This window comes from Ursus arctos, unplaced genomic scaffold (assembly GCF_023065955.2).
Source record: "Ursus arctos isolate Adak ecotype North America unplaced genomic scaffold, UrsArc2.0 scaffold_18, whole genome shotgun sequence".
Taxonomy (NCBI): domain Eukaryota; kingdom Metazoa; phylum Chordata; class Mammalia; order Carnivora; family Ursidae; genus Ursus; species Ursus arctos.
Genome location: NW_026622852.1, coordinates 49,480,696 through 49,492,983, shown reverse-complemented (window position 1 = coordinate 49,492,983; position 12,288 = coordinate 49,480,696). Strand labels below are relative to the sequence as shown.

General features: G+C 44.7%; 1 protein-coding gene across 5 annotated transcripts in view; it reads left to right on the top strand.

Moving 5' to 3' along the window:
* Positions 1-3,835: 3,835 nt before the first annotated feature.
* Positions 3,836-12,288, top strand: part of STRBP (spermatid perinuclear RNA binding protein) — a 127,783-nt gene continuing 119,330 nt past the window's right edge. For 2 of the 5 annotated variants that reach the window (XM_048223079.2, XM_044389580.3), the window contains exon 1: positions 3,836-3,931. The gene's annotated coding sequence lies outside the window, so the exon portion shown is untranslated. Of the gene's footprint in view, positions 4,009-12,288 lie in introns of all 5 variants that reach the window. The other 3 variants (XM_044389581.3, XM_026513925.4, XM_044389579.3) reach the window with 2 other exon arrangements.

The following is a 12,288-nucleotide window of genomic DNA, read 5'->3' as shown; positions in this document are numbered from 1 at the left end:
CTTCTTTTCAATGGGGAGATGTGAGGGTCCAAAGAGCTAAGGGTGGCAAGGCACCGGGAACTATGAAGGGCTGCCCACTGCTCTCTCAGGTTACCAATCTACCTTCCTTTACTGAGCACCTTTTTTCTTTCTTTCTTTTTTTAAAGAAAGATTTTATTTATTTGTTTGACAGAGAGAGAGCACAAGCAGGCTCCACGCTGAGTAGAGAGCCCAACGCAGGGCTCGATGCCAGGACCCTGGGATCATGACCTAAGCTGAAGGCAGACACTTAACCAGCTGAGCCACCAAGGCACCCCTACCAAGCACCTTTTATAAAAATGGCAGCGTGCTGTGCCAAGTGTATGTTCCAAAGATGCTTCTTCAGTGAGCCTTTGAGAACCTCATCTATCCCCCTCTGTTGGCTGCTCCCGTCTCTGTGGGCCATTCAGTGTTATTTGAGTATTGTACATTGGTCTCTAGGGCCACAGGGGTAGGGCAGTGTAGCTGTTTTCTTGCTTTTGTATCTCTAGGTACTAGCATGTAGTAGGTTCTCAGTAAATATTTGTACAATGAATGGATGAAACAACAAGTGCTAGTATTTGAATTTAGGTGTGATTTTAAAGCTCATCAAGTTCTATAACTTTACAATATCTATTACCTTACCTTGTTTATAACTGGAGATACTGGAAAAAGACCCAAATACCCAACATAGGGGCTTGGTTTAATTAATTAAATGATTCTTAAGATATGTTATGCAAGAGAGAGTTCAGTGACATAAAAAGAGGTGTATTTAATTTATATTGTTAAGTGAAAAAATCAAAACTGAAGGTATACTGTAATCTCACTTTGTAAAAGTTATATATGTACAGGGCAAGTTTGGAACAATAGACATAAGTATTAATAAAATATAATTAATATAAATATGATTACTACCCCTAGGTGGGATTAAGAAGTGAAGACACTTTTTTTCTAAAACATCTATTTGGTTTGTTTGTTTATTTATTTATAAAGATTTTATTTATTTATTTGACAGAGAGAGACACAGCGGGAGAGGGAACACAAGCAGGGGGAGTGGGAGAGGGTGAAGCAGGCTTCCTGCTGAGCAGGGAGCCCGATGTGGGGGCTCAATTCCAGAACCCTGGGATCCCGACCTGAGCCGAAGGCAGATGCTTAATGACTGTGCCGCCCAGGCGCCCCCATCTATTTGGTTTAAAAAATGTATCTAGTATATCCAGAAAAAGCAAAAATATAGAGACAGAGTAGATTAGTGGTTGCCTGTGGCTGGGAGTGGGAATGGGATTAACAGTAAATGGGTCTGAAGGATTTTATGGGGAATCTGTAAATGTTCTAAACTGACATAATGATGTTGTATCACTTGGTAACATTACTAAAAATCCTTGATCTGTGCTCTTGAAATGCATGAGTTTTAGGATATGTAAATATAACTCAATAACATTTAAAAATGTGTCTCATATATATATTTTTATTCATTTTGGTTACATATATGTATTCTTTAAAAAATTAAAGCAATGCAGAAGCATTCAAAGTGACCTATCCCTACCCCTAGCTCTACTTTGGACGCATAACAGTAGTAGTTGGTGTTTAACCCTTTCTAGTCTTTTTCTGCTGCAGAATCCAAGTGTAACATACACATCATAGACATGTAATTTTTTGCAACTTTCTTCTCTCTCTGGACATATACTGTAGGACATGAAAAAATTAATGGTAACTGCCCTGGGACATGGGATTAGGGGTAGAGGGAGTAGAGTTGGGGTGGGAAAGGAGAGGCACACTTGAAATTTTTAGTTTCTTTACTTTTATATCATTTGCATGTTTTTTTTGGTCAGGAATGTTTGGAGTTATAAACCCAATAAAGATATTGTAATAAGTGACACAATTGAATGCTTAATGCTGTGCAGTCCACCTATTTAAAATAATTTAGAAACTGACCTAATGCCAGGCACTATACTGAGTGCCTGAGATACACTGTCTCATCGAACTCTTATAATGATTTTACGAGGTATGCAATATTATGGTCTCACTTGACAGATGAGTTAACTAAAGACCCAGAGAGACTGATTTTCCAAGGTCACACAGCTAGTGTGCACAGAACGCAGACCTTTATACTGCAGCGGCTCTTCTCTTCCAAGCAGATTCATGTTCTTCTTGGAAAGCCCAGCTTTAATGACCTCATTGTATGTACATGTGCAGTCCTCCCTAACCCACTCAAGTCCTCAAGGTGCTTACAGTCCAGGGAGGTGACAAACAATCACAATCTGGTGCTGTAAGAATACATGGTTTAATGAGCTGTGTGCAAAGCAAAGGAATCTAGACAACGGGTCTGAAGCAGCCAAAGGGCATCGAGAGAATACATTCTGAGTTGACTAAGAATAACAAGGAGACTTCCAGGACAGTAAAGAAAGGTGTGGGCGACTGGAGGTGGGGACAGGGTGTAGAAAGGGATTTGGGGCCCAGGGTCTGGCTCAGGCGGCTCAGAAGTGTTACAGACTGGCAATTACAGTGCTTAAGTTCAGTGCGGCTGGAGGGTCAAGTTGGCCTGAACGAGGGGCAATGGGAAGGGCATGCACCTTGAAACTTAAGGCCAGATCACCAAAACTTTTTAAGTTGAGTTAGAGTATTTATACTTTATCTCAGGAATGAAGCACAGCTGTTAAAACATTTGAATCTGGCATGTTACAAAGATGGGAAGAGGCCCAGAAGGGGCTGTTATGGGCGATCCGTCCTGGACCCCCAACTCTCCAAATCCTGTTGCTGGGTGCTCAGGTCATTTCCACCCCAGGCTGGGAATTCCTTTAGGGTAAGGACCTTGTCTCATTCACTTGTGCATCCTAACACTCAGCACAGCACCTGGCATGCAGCAGGTACTCAGTAAGTGGGGCCTAACTGGCTGGCAGAATGCTGTACCAAAGAAATGCCCAGGAGTAACTCTGTAAAATAAAAAGTAAAACTTCATTTCTTCCTTAGCACTGCCCACATAGGTGTCCAACCAAAGTCTGACCCAACAATTAGGAGGTCAGAGAAGTCCTGGCCTCAAACTCAATCCCAGGTAGGTCCATTGGGTGGGAAAAGGAGAGGTGGTTGCTGACTAAGCTGCAACTTCTGTGTGCTGAGAATTCACACCTATTGTCTTTTTCCGTCTCTCCAACAGCTTCTAAATCGGAATTGTCCTAGTTTCCCTACCATAAAACTGACAATCAGAATGGTTCTCTAATTTGGTCAAGGTCACACAGCTGGTAAGTGTAGCGGGGCGGAGGCTGGCAGAGGACCTCTTACCAAGTCGAAGTCCACTGGCCTCCTCGTCCTCCATCTGGGGAGGCGTTGCGTAGTCTACTCCGCTGCTTAGCCTCTGGGGTTGGGGGGCACCCGCCACCGGGGCGCGGAGCCGGAGAGGCCGGCTCGCAGAGGCATCCGGGAGCCGCTCCCAGATTCGGAAGTTACGAAGTTTCCGTGCATTTCGCTTGCCTCCCTGCGCAGCTCGTCCCCGCTCCACAGCAGTTACGCCGCTAGCGCAGCGAGGCTCAGGTGCTGCAGCGGGCGGGGGCCTGGCGCCGGGAGAAAGGCGGGGACGCAGCTTACGTAAGCGTCGTCTCGCAGGTGCATGCGGCCTCCACCAGCGTGTGGTTCCTGCGCGCTCCCAGGTGCGCAGTTGGCGCAGGCGGCGGCGCGGCACGGCGCCGGCGGGCGCTGGCCGGCGCTCTCAGGTACGACAGAGTGCGCGTGGAGGGGGCGCGCGGCGAGCGAGGGGGCGGGCTTTCCGTTCCCCAGCAGCCGCGGGCCCGCCCCCCGGATGGGCCAATGGGCGCGCTGGGCGGTGTCACGTGCTCGCCGCCGCCGCCGCCGAAGCGGAGACCGGAGCCGCGAGCGCCACCAGGGCAGCAGCCGCCGCAGCCGCCGCCGCTGGGCTGAGGAGCCAGAGACGCGGGCGGACGAGGTGGCGGCGGCGGCGGAGCGGGAGCGGGGACCGGGCGCGGGCAGAGCGCGGCGGCGCGGGTAGGCTGCGGCGGCGGGGTAGGCGCCTGCGCGGCGGGCCGTCCCGGGCGGGCGGCGGTTAAGGCGGCGGTTGAGGCGGTTGGCGGAGCCGGCCCGGGCCCCGCATTGTTTGTTGTGCGTCCTTAGCAGCGGCGGCGGCGGCCGCGGCGGCCCGGGCGGAGAGCAGGGAGCAATCCCGGCCCCCCTGGCTCTGGCATTGTGGCCGCCGCTGCGGTGCCCCGGCCGCTTTGGGCAAGGGCAGCGGGCCGCCTTCCTCACCTTCGGGGGGACGGGGTCCCGGCCCCGAGTGAGGGGAGGGCGTCGGCAGTGTGGGGGGACCCGGCGCCAGGGGTCTCGATAGGATGGAGGGTGAGGGGCTCCGAGCAGGTGTTGGAGGACATTGGGGGCAGGGGCCGGGAGCGAGGCTTGGGGGGCTGGCGGAGGGTGTGGGCAGACTTAGGGGAGAATGAAGGGTGGAGGGATCCGGCCCATAGGGGCGGGAGGGCCTGCGGGCAGGTTCGGGGGCCCGTGGGGTCAGGGCGAGTGCGAGAGAGACGGAGAACATTCAGGAGGGTGGGGGGCAGTCCGTGGGGGTTCGGGAGGGTGTGAGGGAGGCTTTGGGGAGGGTAGGGGCGAGCGTGATGGGAATGGAAGGAGGAAATTAGGGACTGGAGGGAGGAGTGGAAGAAGCGGATGTCCCGGTCGGGGCTGCGTGTGAGGGGCAGGGAGTGGGGGCAGATTTAAGGAAGGCCACCGGACAAATGTGACTGGAAATGTGGAGGAAGGTGTGCAGGTAGAGGGAAGTGGGGGGGGGGGAGGGACGGGGTGTCTAGGGGTCTCTGGAGTGATGGTGAGGGAAATGGAGGTTTGCAGGGAGGAGGTGTGTGTGAGGGTAGGCCCAGAGGCTTCGGGAGACCTGTGAGGGATGTGAGGACTGTGTCTGCCCAGGAGGTGTGTAGGGAAGACGAGGAGGCAAGAGTGTTGAGGCTGGACAGGTGGGACATGCCAAGGGAGGGCATGTTGGAGGAGAAGACAGGTGTCTCACTGGTGAGTGGTGCTCAGGGGAGAACGGTATTGGGTGGAGGAGGAAGGTGATTGGAGCAGGGCCAGAATTGGAGAGAAGTGAGTTCAGTGGAGTAGGGCGATGGGGACGGACAGGAGGTGTGCAGGGTATTTAGCGGGCAGCAGAAGTGAGTGAAATGGAGAGTGTTCCTGTGGGAAGTATAGATGTAGGTGGGGGAAGTATAGATGTAGGTGGGGGAGCAGCAAGAGAGGAAACTTTGGGGTCGGGGAGACATTGCGGGGGACAGGTGGAGTGAAGTATGTGTGAGGTAGAGGGCCAAAGGTATAGAGGGTGAGGGAAGTGTTCTTGGAGTGACAGCTGAGGTATGAAAACAGATGGAAGGAAATGTTTTGGGGGCAGGAAGTGTGGAAGGAAGTTAGGGAGACAAGGGGGGGTGGTATGTGTGTGAAGGGAAATCAGTAGAGAGAGGTAGTAGGGGGTGGATTGGAAGGGGAGGGATGCAGGCCTGGAGTACATACAGTATGTAGAGGGAGAGAAGCATAGCTTGGGGGTGCTAGATTTTGTCTGGTAGACGGGGATAGGCAAGGAAGAGAGGGAAGAATGGGGGCAGACAGGATATTTTTGGGTAGAGGACGTAGAAGAATGCATAGTATGTAATGGGGTAAAAGAAGGGCAAAGTAGGGAGGTGTGTGTATGTGTCTGTGACTAGAAAGGGATAAGTTGTGTATTGGACTGGGGTGGTGGTAGGGGAAGCAGGTTGTCCAGGTTTAGGGGCAGGAAATGACTATTCAGGTTGGAGAGAGTTAGGAAAACAAGTTGCTTAAAAGAGAATGGAAGGAGCAGGGTGCTGAAGAGTGGGGAGAGATTGGAAAACTGAGAGATTAAGGGGTTCAAAAATTTTAGGTCACTGGAAATAAAAGGCAGGGTTCAGAAGTTGAAAAAACAAAAACCAAAACAAAAGAGAGAGGATTACATTCTGGACGTAGAAGAACTGAAGAGTGTGTGTGGTGTTTGTGTGTGGATCCTGGAATGATATTAATGAAAATGGAGGACATTAAACCTTGTACGTATTTGAAGGTTCATGCCTCTAGGATCAGAAAAATCAAGAAGCTCGATTTTAGTTCTAGAACCCTGTGAATGGGGAAGGGATAAGGGAGAGCTGAGTAGTATATACTCCCAAGTTTGGAGGAGGTATGTGGTGGGATATTGTCCTAGTGCATTGCGCTGACAAGTGTGAAGATAGAAGAGCCATACAGGGTTGTGTGGAGTGCACCACGAATGGATAGAAATAGGATTGCAGCAGGTGCAGGGCAGATGCCTTTGTGAAGATACTGCAAGAGAGCAGGGCCTAGTGTCCGTAGCATTCGAAGGCTGTGTATCAGGGAGGAAGGGATACCTTGGTGCTGTGTCTCAGCTACCCTGGTGCTTTCTGGGTAATGGGGCAGTTTTCAGGCTTTGAGTGGTGTAATATCTGAGTCCCATGTTAGAGGCAGACAGAGGTAATGTCCATCCATCTCCTAAAAGTGTCAGGAATGGAGATCTGCGATTCTGTAACTCTCTTTCAGGGTGCAAATAACTGATCTTGGCTTTTCCTCCAAAATAGTTCAAGTAAAATTTGGTTGGAAGCTTTTGGATTTTCTGGTATTTTAATTTGAGTTAGGGAGTGTAGTGTTAGCTTTATTGAGGAAAGACTTTTGGGGTTGTGTGGACATACAGCCAGCCAGTCAGCTTGCCAGACACATAGGAAATAACCTTCAGGGGTTTGAGCACAGGTATTTCAGTGCAGGTCTCATTCAGTGTTCTGTGGCTTGTGTTAGATTCTTTGGGATTTGGAAGGATTAAGGAAGCTGCTTTGAGACTGCCTTAGTAAGCAGAGTTTTCTAGAATCTTGGAAAACGACTTCCCTCTTGACAGTTGAAAATTCAGTCTTGTCAGATTTTGCAAAAAAATTATTTCATCATGTTGCAGAAATAACTTAAATTACTGCTTTGTGGGCTTCTTGTAGTATGTAATGTAGTACCTGGTGTGATTTCAAATAAAAGGTCTGGTTTGATACTTAGGGAGGCTTTCTGGTTTGATTAGTTTTCTCTTTTTGTCAATTTAGGAAGTATCTTAATGCAGCCATTGTAAGTTTTAGATAAGTGTGAGTGGAAGTGGGAATCTTGCCTAAACATAATGAGGGCTGAGCAGAAAACACGTTTTAAGTAATCTGAATCTGTAAATATTTAAAAAATAAACTGGGAGCTAATCATTTTTAAAATCCAAATTTAAAGTGCATCATGAAGGCAACAAAATAATGTTCTGAAGACATTGCTGTAAGATTTTATTTTTGGAGGGAAAGGTTTTTAAAGCATAATATGCCTTTCATTGAAATTCTTGCAGTATTTTGAGATTTGATAAATGTGTAGGATATGATTATAAGGAGCATGTTTGGCCCCTTTGGCTCCCAGGCAGAGAATTTGAGCAGTAGGATATAAGATGAATAGAGTGACCTTTGAAAATTCTCTCCTATATGGCTATTGTTTCCTCCTTGAATTTTTTAAGTCCATTGTGTTAGTTCATTTTATTGATTTGGGGCAAGCAGTATTTTCTTGCTCAGAATACTCAATTCTGGCTCAGTGTTCTGATTATATGTATTGTTTCATGAAATTCTATGGTTTGGGATAGTTTGTAGGCACTTGAAAATACTGTTCTAAGTTTATGAACCAAGGAAAGCAGGTTATTTAGACTTTGTAGGCTAAATAATTGGGTCTGGTTTTATTTTCACTGGTGACTTGCTGGACAAGATACTTAATCCCTTTGTGCTTGTTTCTTCTCCAGAAACCTGACTCTGTCTACCTCCCATGAGAATTGAGATGGTTTATATAAAACAAATATAAGTCTTTCAGGAAGATTAGAACTATTTAAATATGGGGATAGGTGTTGTTTCCTTAGCTCCTTTTTTCTTTTTATCTTGGTCAAATAATAATTGGTGCTTCAAAATTTGGCATTAGGTGGGTTAATTTGTAGTGTGAAATTTGAATAGAGATGAAACTTCTCTGAATGTCAGAGATGTCTGCAAATTGAAGTTTGTTCATTCTTTGCTCTACTGTCTCCTTATCTTTTCTGGCTCATTTCTGTAGTTGAGTCGTTGGTGCCGATTTGAATTCTTGAGTATGAGCAGAAGATTGTGAGAGACATTCTGCATTGTGGCTGTAGCCTGAGATTGCTTCTAAGCATGAATTTCCAGAGATGAGCACTTCTCTTTCACTCAGTGAATTCACTTCCTAAGTCAGGAATAATAAATACAATACATTTTCCTGTGTATTTTGCAGAAAATCAACTAATTCTAAGTGACTTGAACAGAAAAATAGAGCTATCCCTCTTCTAGTGGTATTAAACCTCCTCCTTTAGATTTATTGAATACTTTTTCCTTTTTAAAATTTTAGTTTTCAAATACCCACCCTTTTGACATTTCCAAGCCTATTGACAGGTTATGCTCTATTTGAGGAGGAATGATATTTAAATGCTTTTAGAATGTTTATTAGTTGTAAAAAGCCTCCAGATGCTGGTTAGGATTGACGTTGCAAAAATGTAAATAGTAAGTTGCTTTTTAGACATTAATTTGCTTGAGCTTGGTTAATACCCGGTCCTGATAGTAGTCTTTTGTGCTAGGTGACCTTTTTTTAAAAAAATATTTTATTTTATTTTAAAGATTTATTTATTTATTTTAGAGAGAGAGGGGGGGGGGGGAGAGAACGAGGGAGCAGGGGGAAGGGCAGAAGGAAAGGGAGAGAGAATCTCAGACTCCCTGCTGTGTGTGAAGCCTGACATGGGGTTAGATCTCAGGACCCTGAGATCATGACCTGAGCCGAAACCAAGTGTTGGATGCCCAACGGACTGAGCCACTCAGGCGCCCCTTTAAAGATTAATCTCCACACCCAGTTTGGGGCTTGAACCCACAAACCTGAGATCAAGAGCCACTCCCTCCACCAGCTGCGCCAGCCAGGTGCCCTGCTGATCTGTTCTTAATAGTTTACTCTCTTATATAAGGTGTTTGGACCTCCATTACCCATCTTGCTGCTCTTTCTGTTTTCATTTGTTTTACATAGATCTTCTTATTGGAAAATTGGTTGTTTTTAAAAATTTGTTCAGCTGTAGAAAACCTGTTTCTGACAGGTAATTATGAGAGGCTTCATAATCCAGTCTAATTTTAGAAAACTTTATTGAGAAATGTAAGTTAAATTTATATGTCAATTAAAACAGAAAAGAATAAGGTGATGAGGCCAGATTAGTGGTGATATAAATGTTTATTTATTTATTTATTTAAAAGATTTTATTTATTTATTCGACAGAGACAGAGACAGCCAGCGAGAGAGGGAACACAAGCAGGGGAAGTGGGAGAGGAAGAAGCAGGCTCATAGCGGAGGAGCCTGATGTGGGGCTCCATCCCATAACGCCGGGATCACGCCCTGAGCCGAAGGCAGACGCTTAACCGCTGTGCCACCCAGGCGCCCCGGTGATATAAATATTTAAATGGTTTAAGCCTGAAAGATCTGCAAGTCCAACTTTTAGCTCTTGCATTGAATAGTGAGGTCACCACATGACCTGATTTGTCACTTTCATGCCTAATTTGATGTGTTTCTTGTTTTAAGGGTCCTTGAAGTGCATCATTTTTGAGAAGTACGGTATCTGTCTCACAAAAGACATTCCATATATGTGTGTTGCTGAGTGAATGAATGCCATCCTAAAGTTTAGTTATTTGATATTAAAATTCTCTTAACTTCTGACATAACTAACACTGTGTCGAACATCTGCTTTCTTGAGTTAACTTTAGCACAACTCGAAAGGGTATAGTTGATTATATCAATAATAAAATCACAGCCTTGCATTGTGTGACTTCATGGTTCATTTCCATTTGAAGAGTGAGAATTTTGCAGGAGGTTGTGTAATAAATTCTGAGGCGTTTCTGGGTCATGGATAAGATGTAGTTTCTTACTGCACCTGCAGAATTTCCTGTCTTTGCAGTTTTCCAGGTACCAGGACTTTTCATGATCTCCTATTAGGCAAATCAGCATTTTGTTTATAAATTGAATTTAACCATATTAATACTATTGATATAAATCAAGTGTGAATTTAACCATATTCATACTATTGACATAAAGCATAGTAATTATCCTGAAAGACTGTTTAGATTTTTATTTTTATGTTTTTAATTATGCTTACCTGTTCTACCAGTTTAATTCAACAAACATGCATTGACTTTCGGCTCAAAGGCACATTTTTTGCCAGACCTAAGATTTTTTAGTAGGGCTCTATAGTACTGTTTTGAGTAAAGAATAGATCCTTCCCTAGATAGATTGGCCTTTAATGTGCCAGTGGAGTCTATAACTTTGGTTACCTAGGTAGTGACCTGGTAAAGAGTTGTTTTTTTTTTTTTTTTTTTTTAAAGATTTTATTTATTTATTTGACAGCCAGTGAGAGACGGAACACAGGGGGAGTGGGAGAGGAAGAAGCAGGCTCCCAGCGGAGGAGCCTGATGCGGGGCTCGATCCCAGGGACCACCCAGGTGCCCCAGAGTTGGTTTGTTTCTAATAGTTAAGATGGAGGCAGTTTATTCTTAAGATGTTTATAATTCCAAGTAAATCTAAAACGCCTCAAACATTGCATCTAATCATAGGCTTTTGTACAACTTAAGCAACCTACATTTTAACCTAATGAAGTATAGGGTACTGGATAGCTCTTGTCTTAACTCTGGACAATTCAGTTTTAGTTAACAAAGCTAGTGAACTAGAGAGAAAAGATGTTACAATTTTGATAATGTAGGTTAGCAGCTGGAGGGAATAACATTTGGAGCCCTTGGTATGCATATTTTCAGTTGTTTTTGAAGTAAGCTGTAAATAAGCTTTTAATGTCAAGGTTAGTATGGAAGAACAGATATCAAACGTATTAGTGATGAGGCCTTTAAAAAGATGGTATGGGTATTTTGAAGATAAGTATTAACTGCTCTTTGATATGCCAGCTTTGTGGTATATGTTGTGGAGTTATACAAAATTGGCTTTTGAGGGGCAACTGGCTGGCTTAGTGGATAGAGCATGTGACTCTTGATCTTAGGGTTAAGTTCCAGCCCCATGTTGGGTGTAGAGATTACTTATAAAATCTTCAAAATTGGCTTTTGGTCAGTATTATTGTTCGGTAGTGTTCTTTGTAGTGCCGAGGGTTTGCATACCTGGACTTTGGTCCTGTGAGCACTATATAATGTAGGTGAACAGGAGAGTTTCAGAACACCCTTTCAGAGGTTCCTTCTGGTTCCCAAATTTGGCCAGGAAGGTTGATGGCTGGGCAAATTTGAAATCTGCCTCTTTTAGTCAAGCCTTTGAGTGCAAGTCTTTTCAAGGACTGCCTGCAGTAATGCGTGGCCTTACGAGGAAATTTGGGGCCCCAGGATTATGCAGTAGTAGTAAATCTGAAGAAAAGCTAGCACTTGGGTGGACTCTCCTTTTAGGTTATTCCTAGAGATGATCCTGTGTTCAACCTTGACTGCTCTATTGGGTAGTAGAATGTTGTTGACACCAGAAGACTTGGCTTTGAGGTCTGATCCTGTTATTTACTAGTTGTAGATCTGTCTCCTCATATATAAAATTGGAATAAAACCCCTAAAGTACAGTTATAGTGAGGATTAAAGAAGAAAAGAAAGCTGTTTGTAAGCTCGAAGCGCACACTCTGAAGTAATGAGAAACATTTGACTCAGAAGGACCTGGATTTTTATTTTTTTATCATGGCATGTTCAAATGTACATGAAAGAGAACAGTTAGTGAATTTTCACATGCCTGTCAACTAGCTTCAACAATTACTAGCATTTTGCTGCTTTTGTTTCATCTATCCCACACTCACAATTATTTTCTGTTGTTTTTGTTGGAATATTTACATTAAATCTTAGACATCATTTACTTTCATCCATAAATAAATACTTCAGTATGTATTTCTAACAGGAACCTAAAAAAAGATATAACCACAAAACTTTTAACTGTCTAAATTAACTATAATTCCTTATCTAATGCCCAGGAGGAGATGGATTTGAAACATAGCTCTACCTCTCACCAGCTTTGTGTGTTAATCAAATTACTTGCTCTCTCCGAGCTTCTGGTTCCTTATCTGTAACATAAAGATGATACCTCATGAAGTTATTTTGAGCTTAAATGAAATAACATATAAAAGGCCTAACATGAATGTTCTCCGTAAATGGCCCAGCCTCTCTTCTGAGCTTCCTATGGCCTGTGAATTAGGATTATGCGCTGCCCTCCTTCCTTCTTTAG